This window comes from Hyla sarda, chromosome 3 (assembly GCF_029499605.1).
Source record: "Hyla sarda isolate aHylSar1 chromosome 3, aHylSar1.hap1, whole genome shotgun sequence".
In the NCBI taxonomy this organism is placed as follows: Eukaryota; Metazoa; Chordata; class Amphibia; order Anura; family Hylidae; genus Hyla; species Hyla sarda.
The window spans coordinates 148160192-148173712 of NC_079191.1; the positions used below are offsets into that span (position 1 = coordinate 148160192).

General features: G+C 39.6%; 1 protein-coding gene across 1 annotated transcript in view; it reads left to right on the plus strand.

The window, feature by feature from the left end:
* Nucleotides 1-13521, plus strand: part of NAALADL2 (N-acetylated alpha-linked acidic dipeptidase like 2) — an 801196-nt gene that overhangs the window by 707773 nt on the left and 79902 nt on the right. The gene's annotated exons all lie outside the window — the stretch shown is intronic.

Genomic DNA, 13521 nt, shown 5'->3' on the forward strand with positions numbered 1-13521 from the left:
ATGTTTTTTAAGCGTACTGTACCGCATTTTTCTGCCCTCATAAGTGCATACCACATACGTACATCTAAGTAGTGTACTATTTTGTACCTGTTAATCTGTCAAGGGCCTAGATACTGTGAAAGGACAGTCAAAAGTACACACCTGCTTATGTTCTAGACAAATCCTTTGGATAGGGGAAAAGATGTGTAAGCACCGGACAACCCCTTTAATCAGATGTGTGTGAGAATTCACACCTGTGTAATAGATCAGGTAAGAGAGAAGGAACAAAATAAAAAAAATATTCAAAAAAATATATATGAATATACATCACAGCAGTATCAGTATTTTAACTTTTAATTAGAAAATGTCAAAAGGTCAATTTTGTAGTTGAGTCCTCGGGGGAATCTGGTATCCAGATGGAGGATCCAGAACGCCTCCCGTCTGAATACCAGCTTCCCCCAGTCACCACCTCTTTTAGGAGGTTTAACCCTCTCTATCCCTTTTATGCTTAGACTGGATAAATCGCCTCCATGTTCTTCAAAAAAACTGTTTAGTAAGTCACGATATAGAGCATTGTGTCCCGTTCAGATTATGCGGCATATGAAGATCTTCCAAAATTCTTGTTTTGAGTTTGCGAGAAGTGCATCCTATGTATTGTAAATTGCAAGTACGGCAAACAGCAGAATAAATGACAGGTGAAGTATGGCAATTTATGAATCATTTCATCTTGTATGTTGTGCTGTTGGATATGGATTTAAATTCAGAAGAAGTATTCAAATATTTGCATATATTGCAACGAGTATGACTGCATGGGTAATTACCCTTACAGTCCAACCAGTTTTTTGTGGTCTTTTTATTTGAAAGGGAAAAATCACTAGGAGATAGTTGATTGAATAAGGATTTCCCTTTATGCTGGACAATTCTGATACCATCTTTTATTATATTTGAGTTTCTCATCATTAGTGATGAGCAGCATTGCCCATATTCAAATTTGCGATATTTCGCGTATATATAGACGAATATTCGCGTATTCGAGGAAGAAAACAGTGAGGGGGTGGGCAACTTTACTATTGGTTGCTAGGGATGTTGTTGATAACCTCTGACAAGTGTATTTGCATCATTCTAATTGGCCCACAAGTGAAAAGAAGGAATATGCGAATATTCACATATGCCAATATTCACATGTGCGAATATGCGCATATGTGAATATGTGCATATGCGGAAAAAAGTTATTATTAGTAATTTCGAATATATAGCGAATATATTCTCAATATTCGTGAAATTCGTGAATTTGCGATATTCGGGATAAAAATTTGCAATGCAAATATTCTTTCCCAACACTACTCATCATGGTTTAATACAGGTAAATGGTGAAGGATGATTTCTCTTACTTTATTGAAATGTATACTGTAAGGGGTGCTGAAAGTAGGTAAGTCATGTTTTTTTATTTATTTATTTTTTTTTTCCATTTTTCTATTTTCTAGATAATAACCTTCAGGTTTGGCGTTTACAATATTCTTTGCTCTATCAATGTCACCATTTTTATAGCCTCTATTTGTGAGGCACTGTGTGATATTGTTTTGTAGATGAAGCACTCTTGGCTCTTACAAATTTCCCTATAGGGAAATTTTTGATTACGTGGCAAGGGTGGCAACTATCGTCATGTAAAAAGCTGTTGCCTGCATATTCCTTCCGATAGAGTTTAGTGTAAATTTTGTTTGAAGTAGAGTCGCCCATGAGGGTTATGTCCCAAAAATTTGTGACTTAACTTTCCTTATTGATGGTGAATTGTAAATTGTTTGTATTCAGGTAACGGCCAAAGTCTTCCGCCTCTTGTGTGGTACCCAACCACACCAGGAGGAGGTCTTCCAAATATCTCCCATACCAACCGACAAGATGGGAAAATGGGCTGGCATTGGAGAAGAGGATGACCTCCTCCCAATGTGCCATGTACAGGTTTGCCAATGATGGGGAAAATTTTGCCCCCATTGGGCAGCCTGTTATTTGAAAAAAAATATTGTTAATCAAACCGAAAAAAAATGTAAGTAAAAAATTTAAGACATCAAAAATGTATTGTTTCAAATCAAGACTGTAATTACTGTACTTATTCAAGTGGTATGAAACTGCATTTAAAGTTTTATTGTGAGGAATGCAAGTGTAGAGCGCTACCACATCGCAAGATTGCCATGTGGCATTGGTCGGACACTCCATGTATACAGCTTGAAGTAAGGTTTTTGTATTCTGTCTAAATCCTGGGGTCCGGGTGGTGAGGGTCTGGAGAAGACGGTCAAGCCATGCACCCAATAGTTCCTGTAAAGAATCAATTCCTGCCACTATAGGTCTAAGTGGCGGAGGGAATATATTTTTATGGGTTTTGGGGAGTGCATGAAATACCGGACATGTGGGTGTAGTTGGAGATAAATATTCTTTCTGTTTTTCCTGCAATCTGTCCAGTTTTTGTTTGATAATATTGGTTGGTTCCGTTTTCACCGGGCGGTAGGTGGTAGTATCCTGTAACATTTGTAGTAGAAGTTCTTCATAGAGGGAAAGGTCCATAATTACCACCGAACAGCCTTTGTCGGATTGTCGGGCAATAATATCATTATTTTTAAGTTCAATAATTGCTTTTTTCTGTTGCCAGGTGAGATTGAAGGTAATATTCTTCTTCTTAGTGTTTTCCAGTTCCTTTAAATCCCATTCAACCCATATTTGAAACATGTCCATGGCTTTACATTGTGCATTTATAGGGTTAAATGTAGGGTTAGGGGTGGAAAATGTAGAAGTGGTGGTTGCTATTGGAGATGTCGGTGAGGGTGTGTCCTGTAGTTCCGTCAGTGCTAATGTAGCTAGTTGTTCTGCAAAACTGCTTGCTAAAGGCATATGGCTTCTTCCTTTAATATTGAGAAGACATTCATTTATAGTATTCTCACTATTTGCCTGAACATCAGTGTTTTCATCATTTATTTGGAAAACATGTCTTTTTACTGTAAGTATTCTTATAAATTTATTAATGTGCAGCACAGTAGAATATAGATCAAAAAATTTATCAGGTACAAATGTTAGACCTTTCTCCAAGATCTGTAACTGAAAAGTAGATAAAAGACACCGGCCTTAATACAAACAATTACAATTTACAATTCACCATCAATAAGGAAAATTAAGTCACAATTTTTTTGGACATAACCCTCATGGGCAACTCTACTTCAAACAAAATTTACACTAAACTAAACTAATCGTCACCACGTAATCAAAAATCTCCCTATAGGATAATTTGTAAGAGCCAAGACCTTCATCTACACAACAAAATTATACCTCCACATGTGAAGATATCACACAGCACCTCACAAATAGAGGCTATAAAAAAGCTGACATTGCTAGAGCAAAAAATATTGTAAACACCAAACCTGAAGGTTATTATTTAGAAAATAGAAATATGGAAAAAACAACTAAACAAGACTTACATTCTTTCAGCTCCCCTTACAGTATACATTTCAATAAAATAAGAGAAATCCTCATTTACAATTTACCTGTATTACACTATGATGAGGAACTATAATATATAAAATATATATATATAATAAAAAATGGTATCAGAATTGTTTTCACATAAAGGGAAATCCTAATACAATCAACTATCTCCTAGTGATTTTTCCCTTTTAAATAAAAAGACCACAAAAAAATTGGTTGGACTGTAAGGGTAATTACCCATGCAATCATACTCATTGCAATATATGCAAATATGTGAATACTTGTTCTGAATTTAAATCCAAATCCAACAACACAACATACAAGATGAAATCATTCATAAATTGCCATACTTCACATGTTATTTATTCTGCTGTTTGCCATACTTGCAATTTACAATACCTAGGATGCACTTCTCGCAAACTCAAAACAAGAATTTCGAAACATCTTCATATGCTGCATAATCTGAACAGGGCCAGACGCGCCATTTCAGGACTTACTAAACACTTTTTTGATAAACATGGAGGTGATTTGTCCAGTCTAAGTATACAAGGAATAGAGAGGGTTAAACCTCCTAACAGAGGTGGTGACTGGGGGAAGCTGGTATTCAGACGGGAGGCATTCTGGATCCTCTGCCTGAATACCAGATTCCCCCGAGGACTCAACTACAAAAATGACCTTATGTACATTTTCTAATTACAAGTTAAAATACTGTTACTGTTGTGATGCATATTCATATATATTTTTTTGAATATTTTTTCTCTTTTGTTCCTTTTCTCTTACCTGATCTATTACACAGGTGTGAATTCTCACACACATCTGATTAATGCCTGCCCCCACCCTCCAGGTGGATGGACCTTGTATTTTCCTAAACCACACTTACTACAGGTATAAAGAGAGGAACAGGTTCCCACATATGAATATCACTATGACTAAGATTTATTAAGAAACTGAAATGCGTCGGAGTTTCCCTTGGATTCTATGGGGTCAACCTTTATATTTTTTGCATGCTTTTTTAAAGGATTGAAATTAAATTTACTCCTTTTTATGGAAGCTGGAAATTAGTTTTTTTCTCCTAATTGCCCTACCTTATTGGACCCTCGCTACCCCCACAAAATAGGGGTATTTTTTTACACCTACTGAGAGGGAGGACAAAATGACCTACTACAGAGGCATCCTAGTATGACCTACTACAGAGGCATCCTAGTCAGTTGCCTAACGGCGCCATCGTCCATCCTTTCACAGGTCTGAATCAGGGGGCCCCCTGCGCTCCCCTTCCACTGCCATGGCTGTTGGGGAGGGGTGGGTGGCAGGAGCAATACCAGCTCCATCAGATGCAGCCTGAGTCTATAGTTGATGATGAGTAGCTTTCTTCACCCACAAAGTGAAGCAACTCATCAGCAACAGGTACACCTGGAGCAGGACCTGAACCAGCAGGTGGTGGCATACTTTGACATGCCCATGCTGGACTTCTGGGCAACCAAACTTGATGTGTGGCTGCAACTAGCAGAGTTTGCCCTGGAAAAGCTGTCCTGCCTGGCCAGTAGGATGCCATCAGAGCGGATGTTTAGTGTGCGGCAAGGACCATAGTCACCCCAAGGAGAACTCGTCTGTCCATGAAGAATGTGGAGAGACTGACCTTTGTGAAGCTGAATCAGGCATGGATCAGCCAGGATTTCCAACCACCAATGCCTGATGCATGAGAGTAGGTTGACCATAGAGCCACACTAACACTTCAAAAATATGTATAGTGACTGACAGATTTAAGGCGCTGCTCACCAGTTACAAACATTCCTCCGCATCAGATCTTTTTTCACCCACCTTCGTCACCAGGTACTTGTCACGATGCCGGCTGGCAGGTAGTGGATCCTCTGTGCCAGAGAGGGATTGGCGTGGACCGTGCTAGTGGATCGGTTCTAAGTCACTACTGGTTTTCACCAGAGCCCGCCGCAAAGCGGGATGGTCTTGCTGCGGCGGTAGTGACCAGGTCGTATCCACTAGCAACGGCTCAACCTCTCTGACTGCTGAAGATAGGCGCGGTACAAGGGAGTAGACAGAAGCAAGGTCGGACGTAGCAGAAGGTCGGGGCAGGCAGCAAGGATCGTAGTCGGGGGCAACGGCAGGAGGTCTGGAACACAGGCTAGGAACACACAAGGAAACGCTTTCACTGGCACAATGGCAACAAGATCCGGCGAGGGAGTGAAGGGGAAGTGAGGTATAAATAGGGAGTGCACAGGTGAACACACTAATTGGAACCACTGCGCCAATCAGCGGCGCAGTGGCCCTTTAAATCGCAGAGACCCGGCGCGCGCGCGCCCTAGGGAGCGGGGCCGCGCGCGCCGGGACAGGACAGACGGAGAGCGAGTCAGGTACGGGAGCCGGGATGCGCATCGCGAGCGGGCGCTACCCGCATCGCGAATCGCATCCCGGCTGGAGACGGTATCGCAGCGCACCGGGTCAGTGGAGCTGCCCGGAGCGCTGCGGTAGCGAGAGAGAAGCGAGCGCTCCGGGGAGGAGCGGGGACCCGGAGCGCTCGGCGTAACAGTACTGGTATTGCCACCCACCGCACCACTCTGTCACCGGGTCACTTTTAGTATCCCTGATGCTGCTTCTGCCACCTCCAGGCTGTCTCATTCAGCCACTATATGGTCTCCTCATGCTTCAGCCAACTCCAGGTTGTGTCATTCAGCCACTATATGGTCTCCTCATGCTTCAGCAACCTCCAGGCTGTGCCATTTAGCCACTGTATGGTTTCATGCTGCCAACAACTCCAGGATGTGTCATTCATCCAATATATGGTTTACTGATGCTTCAGCCACCTCAAGGCTGTGCCATTCATTCAAAATATGATTTACTGATGCTTCATACACCTTCAGGCTGTGCCATTCATCCAATATATGGTTTACAGATGCTTCAGCCACCTCCAAACTGTGCCATTCATTCAATATATGGTTTACAGATGCTTCAGCCACCTCCAGGCTGTGCCATTCAACCAATATATATTTTACTGATGCTTCAGGAAATGTCAAAATTCATAATTTAATCTTAGGGGTTGTGAAGCCCTCTTGTCTACTCATTCGGCTACCAGCTCTAGTCTGTGTCATTCAGCAACTACATGCTTTAGTGATGATGCTGGACCTGGGAAATTTTATTGTAGCACTAGGTTCCATACATCTTCAATGGAAATTTAAAAATTAATCTTTTATTCTTAGAGATTGTGAGGCCCTATTGTCTCCTCATCTCCCGCCAACTCCAGGCTGTGCCATTCAGACACTATATGGTCTCCTCATTCTTCAGCCACCTCCAGGCTGTGCCGTTCAGCCACTATATGGTCTCTTTATGCTGCCACAAACTCCAGGCTGTGCCATTCAGCCACTATATGGTTCTCCTCATGCTTCACCTACCACCAGGGTGTGGCATTCAGACACTATAGGGTCTCTTCATGCTTCAGTCAACTCCAGGCTGTGTCATTCATCCACTATTTGGTCTCCTCATGCTTCAGCCACCTCCAGGCGGTGTCATTCAGCCAATGTATGGTTTACTGATGTTGCTGGGCCTGGGCATAAAAAAAATTCAATCTTACGGATTGTGAAGCCCTAGTGTCTGCTTATGCTGCTGCCAACTCCAGGCTGTGTCATTCAGCCACTATATGGTCTCCTCATGCTTCAGCCAACTCCAGGCTGTGTAGCCAATATATGGTTTACTGATGCTGCTGGTCCTGGGCCTAAACATTTTTATGGTAGCACTAGCTACCATAAATCTTCAATTTTAATTTCAAAATTCATCTTTTAATCCTAGAGATTGTGAAGCCCTAGAGTCTACTCAGCTCCAGGCTGTGTCATTCAGCAACTATATGGTCTCCTCATGCTACTAATACCTCCACACTGTGTCATTCAGACACTATATGGTCTCCTCATGCTGCCAACACCTCCACGCTGTGTCATTCAGCCACTATATGGTCTCCTCCTGCTTCAGCCACATCCAAGCTGTGCCATTCAGACACTATATGGTCTCCTCATTCTGCCAACACCTCCATGCTGTGTCGTTCAGCCATTATATGGTCTCCTCATGCTGCCAACACCTCCATGGTGTATCATTCAGCCACTATATGGTCGCCTCATGCTTCAGCCACATCCAAGCTTTGTCATTTTGTCATTCAGCCACTATATGGTCTCCTCAGGCTGCCAACACCTCCACGCTGTGTCATTCAGCCACTATATGGTCTCCTCATATTGATGCCACCTCCAGGCTCTGTCATTGTGCAGCTCTGCGGCAAAGCAAAGCAAAGTGTTCTACACCCCTATTGAGGCTCTTTGTAGTCCAGAAATAGCAGTTTTTAATATAGATTTGCTGCGAATAAATTAGAATCGAACCACATTTTTTCAAAAAATTCAGCAAATCGGCCAAATAAAATTTTTCAAAAATTTGCTCATCTCCATAGTTGATGCATTGTTTTTGAACAGTTTAGAAACATTCTAATGTACGCTGGATTTTATACTTCACCATTCAAGGTGCTCTGCTGTCTGAATGGCAACATTTGTATTAATACCAAGCTATACTGAGTCTAGCAGATTTTCTGACAACCTGATGAGAATAAACTGTCACAGTGCCACCTGGCGCTGTGACAGTTGATGGAGCTCGGCTGTGCTCAGCTGAGCCTCCCTGAAGCCGGCCAGGGAACAATCACGTCGGTCCCCGGCCGGCGATTGCTGCTATTGGTCTGTCACTGTGTGAAGCGATCGGTGGTGAGGGGGGCCCCATCGGAGGAGGCCACCCGCAGGCTGCACTCCAATCCTTGATTAACCCTGTAGATGCTGCGGTCACGCAGACTTCAGCATCTATTAGGGTAACAGATCAGCGCTGTAGAAAGTGAAAGCAAAGCGCCAATGGTTGCTATGGCAACCAGAGGCCTTACACTGGCCTCCATTGTCATGGCAACATGAGCGATCAGTCCCTACCTAAGGTAGGGACTGATCTAGCCTATGCCTGTCAGTACTGACATACATCAGCATAATTCAATGGAGTACAGATGTGTACTCCATTGAATTATGTGTATAATAGTAAAAAAAACAGTGTGAAAAAAGTGAAAAAAATTGAAAAAAAATTGAAAAATAAAAGAAAAAAATTATAAAATAAATTATAAATGTGTAAAACACACAACCAAAAATAGTCCCCCCAAATACATCAACATGTCCCGCAAAAAAAGAGTCCTCACACAATTGTTTCAGTGAAAAAATAAAAAAGTTACAGCTCACAGAATGCGGCAACTTACAAATATGATTTAAAAAAAAAATAGTTTTATGCCATCAATGAAATAAAATATAAAAATATATATAAATGTGGTATCGCCATAATCCTATCAACCAAGCAATGTAATGTTAACATGTCATTTATACCCCATGAAGGACAACCTAAAAATTTTTTTTATGTATACCACCTTATAAAAAATTAAAAAATTATCAAAGTGTCACTTAAAAATATTTTTGCACCCCAAGGCCCCTGTAGTTTTATATGATGCCAACAAAATATCCTAAACTAAAAGGATGCCCCAAAATCCACACAGCATGTCTGAGGCCTATGTGAGAGCGCACAAAGGCCACATATGGGATATTTTTAAGTACATCAGAATTTGGGGAATAAATCTTGAGTTTTATTTCTTTGTCAACACCTATTGTGTTACAGAAAAAAAATTGATTCTAATTAAAAATTGACAAAAAAAATGTATGTTATAATTTAAGGGGTGCAGTTTATAAAATGGCGTGATTCATGGGGAGGTATCTAACATATAGGCCCTTCAATTCCACTTCAGAAATGAACTGGTCCCTGAAAAATCAGATTTTGTAATTTTCTTGAAAATCTGGAAAATTGCTACTAAACATATAAACCCTCTAACATTCTAATAAAGTAAAATAATGTTTATCAAATAATGGGAACATAAAATAGATCTATTGTAGATGTAAATTAATCATTAATTTGGTGGGGCATGGCGTACGAGCAGAGAATATCAAAACTAGAAAAATGCTAACATTTTTTTAATACAAAAAACGCTAAATATATCAATCAAAATGTACCACTAATGTAAAGAAAAATATGTCACGAAAAAGCAGTCTCAGAATCAATTTCATAAATTATTACCAAATAAATGGACGCATGTCAGATTTATAAAATTTGCCTTTGTCATTAAGATCAAAACAGGCTAAGTAGTAAAGGGGTTAAAGCGTATACATCTCCCAACTTAATATTGAGAAATCATGTTTTTTGATAAGCTAGTAATCCTATGACATATAGTTTGGACAGTGTTAAGCCATGAGGAAAGATAAAATACACATCTACAGTATAATGTATTAACATCACAAATCTCTTTCCTGTCTGGAGAGTTTGCTACAATATCAAGTATGTAAGCCAGCATCAGCCTAAATCCAAGACGTGTAGTTCACAGATTTCCTAGTCTTCATGAATTGAATATGTGAGTGCTCAGTAAGTAAGCAATGCAGATAACTCTTAATTAGGTAATTTTTTATATCTAAAATAAATAACTGGATATATATCACCAATTTTTTAATTTTGAGGTTTAATTTGTATGAGATTATGAAATGTCTCTTTGTAATCAATTAGGTAAATTATATTTTTTTTCAGTGTCCTTGTGCAAATTGTCAGTAATGTGAGTAAATTATTGAATAGAGGATAGCATAAATTATGTGACATAATACAGCACTCAGCTGTTAAAAGGGTACTCCGCCCCTAGACATCTTATCCACTGGGTCCCACCGCTGGGGACCCCCGGGATCTCGGCTGCAGCACTCCCTTGTCATTACTGCACAAAGCAAACTCGCTCTGTGAGTAATGACGGGCAGTACAGGGGCCGGAGCATCGTGTCGTCACTTCTCCGCCCCTCTTGATGTCACGGCAATTGACCGACTATTTGAGGCGATCAATTGCTGACATGGGGGGGTCTTAGGACCCCCAGGCATTGCCACGGGGTGCCTGCTGATAGATATCAGCAGTCATCCCGGTCCGATCACCGCCCAACGAGCTGTGGTGATTGGAAATACAGAGGGAGTATGGATACGACCTCCGTCCTTAATTGACGGGACGCAAGGAGTTAAGGACCGAGCATTTTTCAGTTTTTGCACTTTAACTTTTTCCCCCCCTACCTTTAAAAAATCATTAAATTTTGCACCTAAAAATCCATATGATGGCTTATTTTTTGCGCCACCAATTCTACTTTGTAATGAAATCAGTCATTTTACCCAAAAATCTATGGAGAAACAGAGAAAAAAATTATTGTGCGACAAAATTAAAGAAAAAACGCCATTTTGTAAATTTTGGGGGCTTCCGTTTCTACGCAGTACATTTTTTGGTAAAAATGACACCTTATCTTCATTCTATAGGTCCATACAATTAAAATGATATCCTACTTATATAGGTTTGATTTTGTCGTACTTCTGGAAAAAATCATAACTACATGCAGGAAAATTAATACGTTTAAAATTGTCATCTTCTGACCCCTATAACTTTTTTATTTTTCTGCCTACGGGGCGGTATGAGGGTTCATTTTTTGCGCCGTGATCTGAAGTTTTTAGCAGTACCATTTTTGGATTGATCGCTTTTTGTAAATTTTTTCATGATATAAAAAGTGACCAAAAATATGCTATTTTGGACTTTTGAATTTTTTTGCGCGTATGCTACTGACCAGGCGGTTTAATTAATGATAAATTTTTTATAATTCGGACATTTCCGCACGCAGTAATTTCAAATATTTTTATTTTTATTTACACAGTTTTTTTTTTAATGGGAAAAGGGGGGTGATTCAAACTTTTATTAGGGAAGGGGTTAAATGATCTTTATTAACTTTTTTTCACTTTTTTTTGCAGTGTTATAGCTCCCTTAGGGGGCTATTATACTGCACACACTGATCTTTTACATTGATCTTTATTATCCCATAGGATAACATAGATCAATGATTCTGTCGCTTGACTGCTCATTCCTGGATCTCAGGCACTGAGCAGTCATTTGGTGATCGAATACCAGGAGGCAGGTAAGGGGACCATCCTCGTGTCCTACAGCTGTTCGGGATGCTGCAATTTCACCGCAGTGATCCCGAACAGTTCCCTGAGCTAATCGGCAGCAGTTTCACTTTAGACACAGTGATCAACTTTGAATGCCGCGTCTAAAGGGTTAATAGCATGTGGCACCACGATCAGTGCCGTGCGCTATTAGCCACGGGTCCCGGCCGTTTCTAGGTGCTGGGCCCGACCCACTATGACGCGGGGCCATGCTGTGGCCCCTTCGTTATCGTAAGGGAGAGGACTCAGGATGTACCGATATGTCCTTGGTCCTTAAGGGGTTAAGGAAATCACTCCTACACAGATCACAATAAATGCATCATATGATTCTATTATGTTTGTTGGAATGAGAGAAAAAGACCAATTTGATCAAATATTACCCCCCTCCCCACCTTTTAATCCCCATATCACAAGACTAAGTTATTTGTATTCTGTTGACATAACTATTTGATTATTTGTTTTTTTGTGTTATGTTTGTCTATTGTACTATTTAATGTACCAAACAATGTATTAAGAAATAAAATAAAAAATATTTGATATCAAGTGTGTTTATTTTTATATACGACATCTTGTAAAAAAATATATTTTTTAAAACATTATTTAACACTGTTATTTTCTGTGAGAAATTAGAATTTTTGCTGGACTGTTTATGGACATCAATGGTGGTTAAGGGTATAATCATTCTATTACTTTATTCTAAATGGAGCTTACAGAAATCCATGTTCTTGTCACATAAATATAGGTGAGTGAAAAAAAACTGAAGTCAGCATGCTATACCATGTTGTGGCACAAAACACAAGCAAGAACACAAGTTCAGGTACAAACATAATAAAGCAGAAGCACTAATACACAAGACTAGGGAAAAAGTAGAAAGCAATGGATCAGGACCTATACCAAGGTAGAGTACAAAACAGGATACAGGTCAGAATACAAATCAGGATATAGGTTCAGGTAACAGATAAACAACTAAACCAACAAAAGTACAGACTGATCACAAGACAGGACAAGACTAGAAACTAGATAAACTGGTCAGATCTGAAACACAACAAGACTAAAACTAAAATAAAACTAAAATCAAGAGCAGGAGCTAGAAGGCTAAGGGGGGGGGGGGGGGGTCAAAAACTCCACCTCAGCTGCTGATTGGCTCAGGCCTGTAACTCTTAACTAGAGAGAGCAACCTGCAAAGCCGGCCAGGTGCAATAGTTACACCACCGTTGAGTTAAAAGGTATTTTTTGCCATTCAATCAGGTTGTCTCTTTGGTGTAACTAAAGGAAAATTTATAGTGGTACTGTACATACATAAACACCAGTGTAACTTTACAGAAAGAATGCAGTTACAAATACTACATCGGTTTAAAATCATTATTTTGTGGCAGAATAACAAATAGTTTATAATATTGAATTAGGACAAAAATGAGAGAACGAAAAATGTGCTAAGAATCTAAGCTAATAGAAACACATTTTGAAAGTGGGAAAAGTTCAAAACACCAACTAAGATCAAAGAACAAAAACAACTGAATAAAAAAATGCACTTAATAATAGTAGACTAAACTAATAAACATTTTTTTCTGCTGTGGACATGTCTAATGTCTGCAACAAATTTGTTTAATGTGAATCGTAAAGCTTAAAGCTCATCAAAAGGATAAAGACAAAGTAGCAACTAACTATGCTAGAAAATATTGAATTATTTGGGTAAACGAAGAAATATGTAAATAAGTATGTATTTGTTAGTTCAGATAAGTAATGCATGTTTATGACTGCTCTTATTTAAAATATACATATTGTTATTCCTTTTATCTTGATTTAAGTTTCCTAAAATCTGCAGTTCCCATCTTAAAAGTTCCAAGGACTGTGCCGTTAAATACTGTATTAGTCTGGAAACACTTGGGAACAAATTTAGTATCGTGTCAAAACAGCTATTAACTGGGCTTTTATTTATTTGAAAAAAATGACTTCATTGTTAAGGGATACAATATATTTATTACCTTTATGCAGATCCTATTTCCTGCCT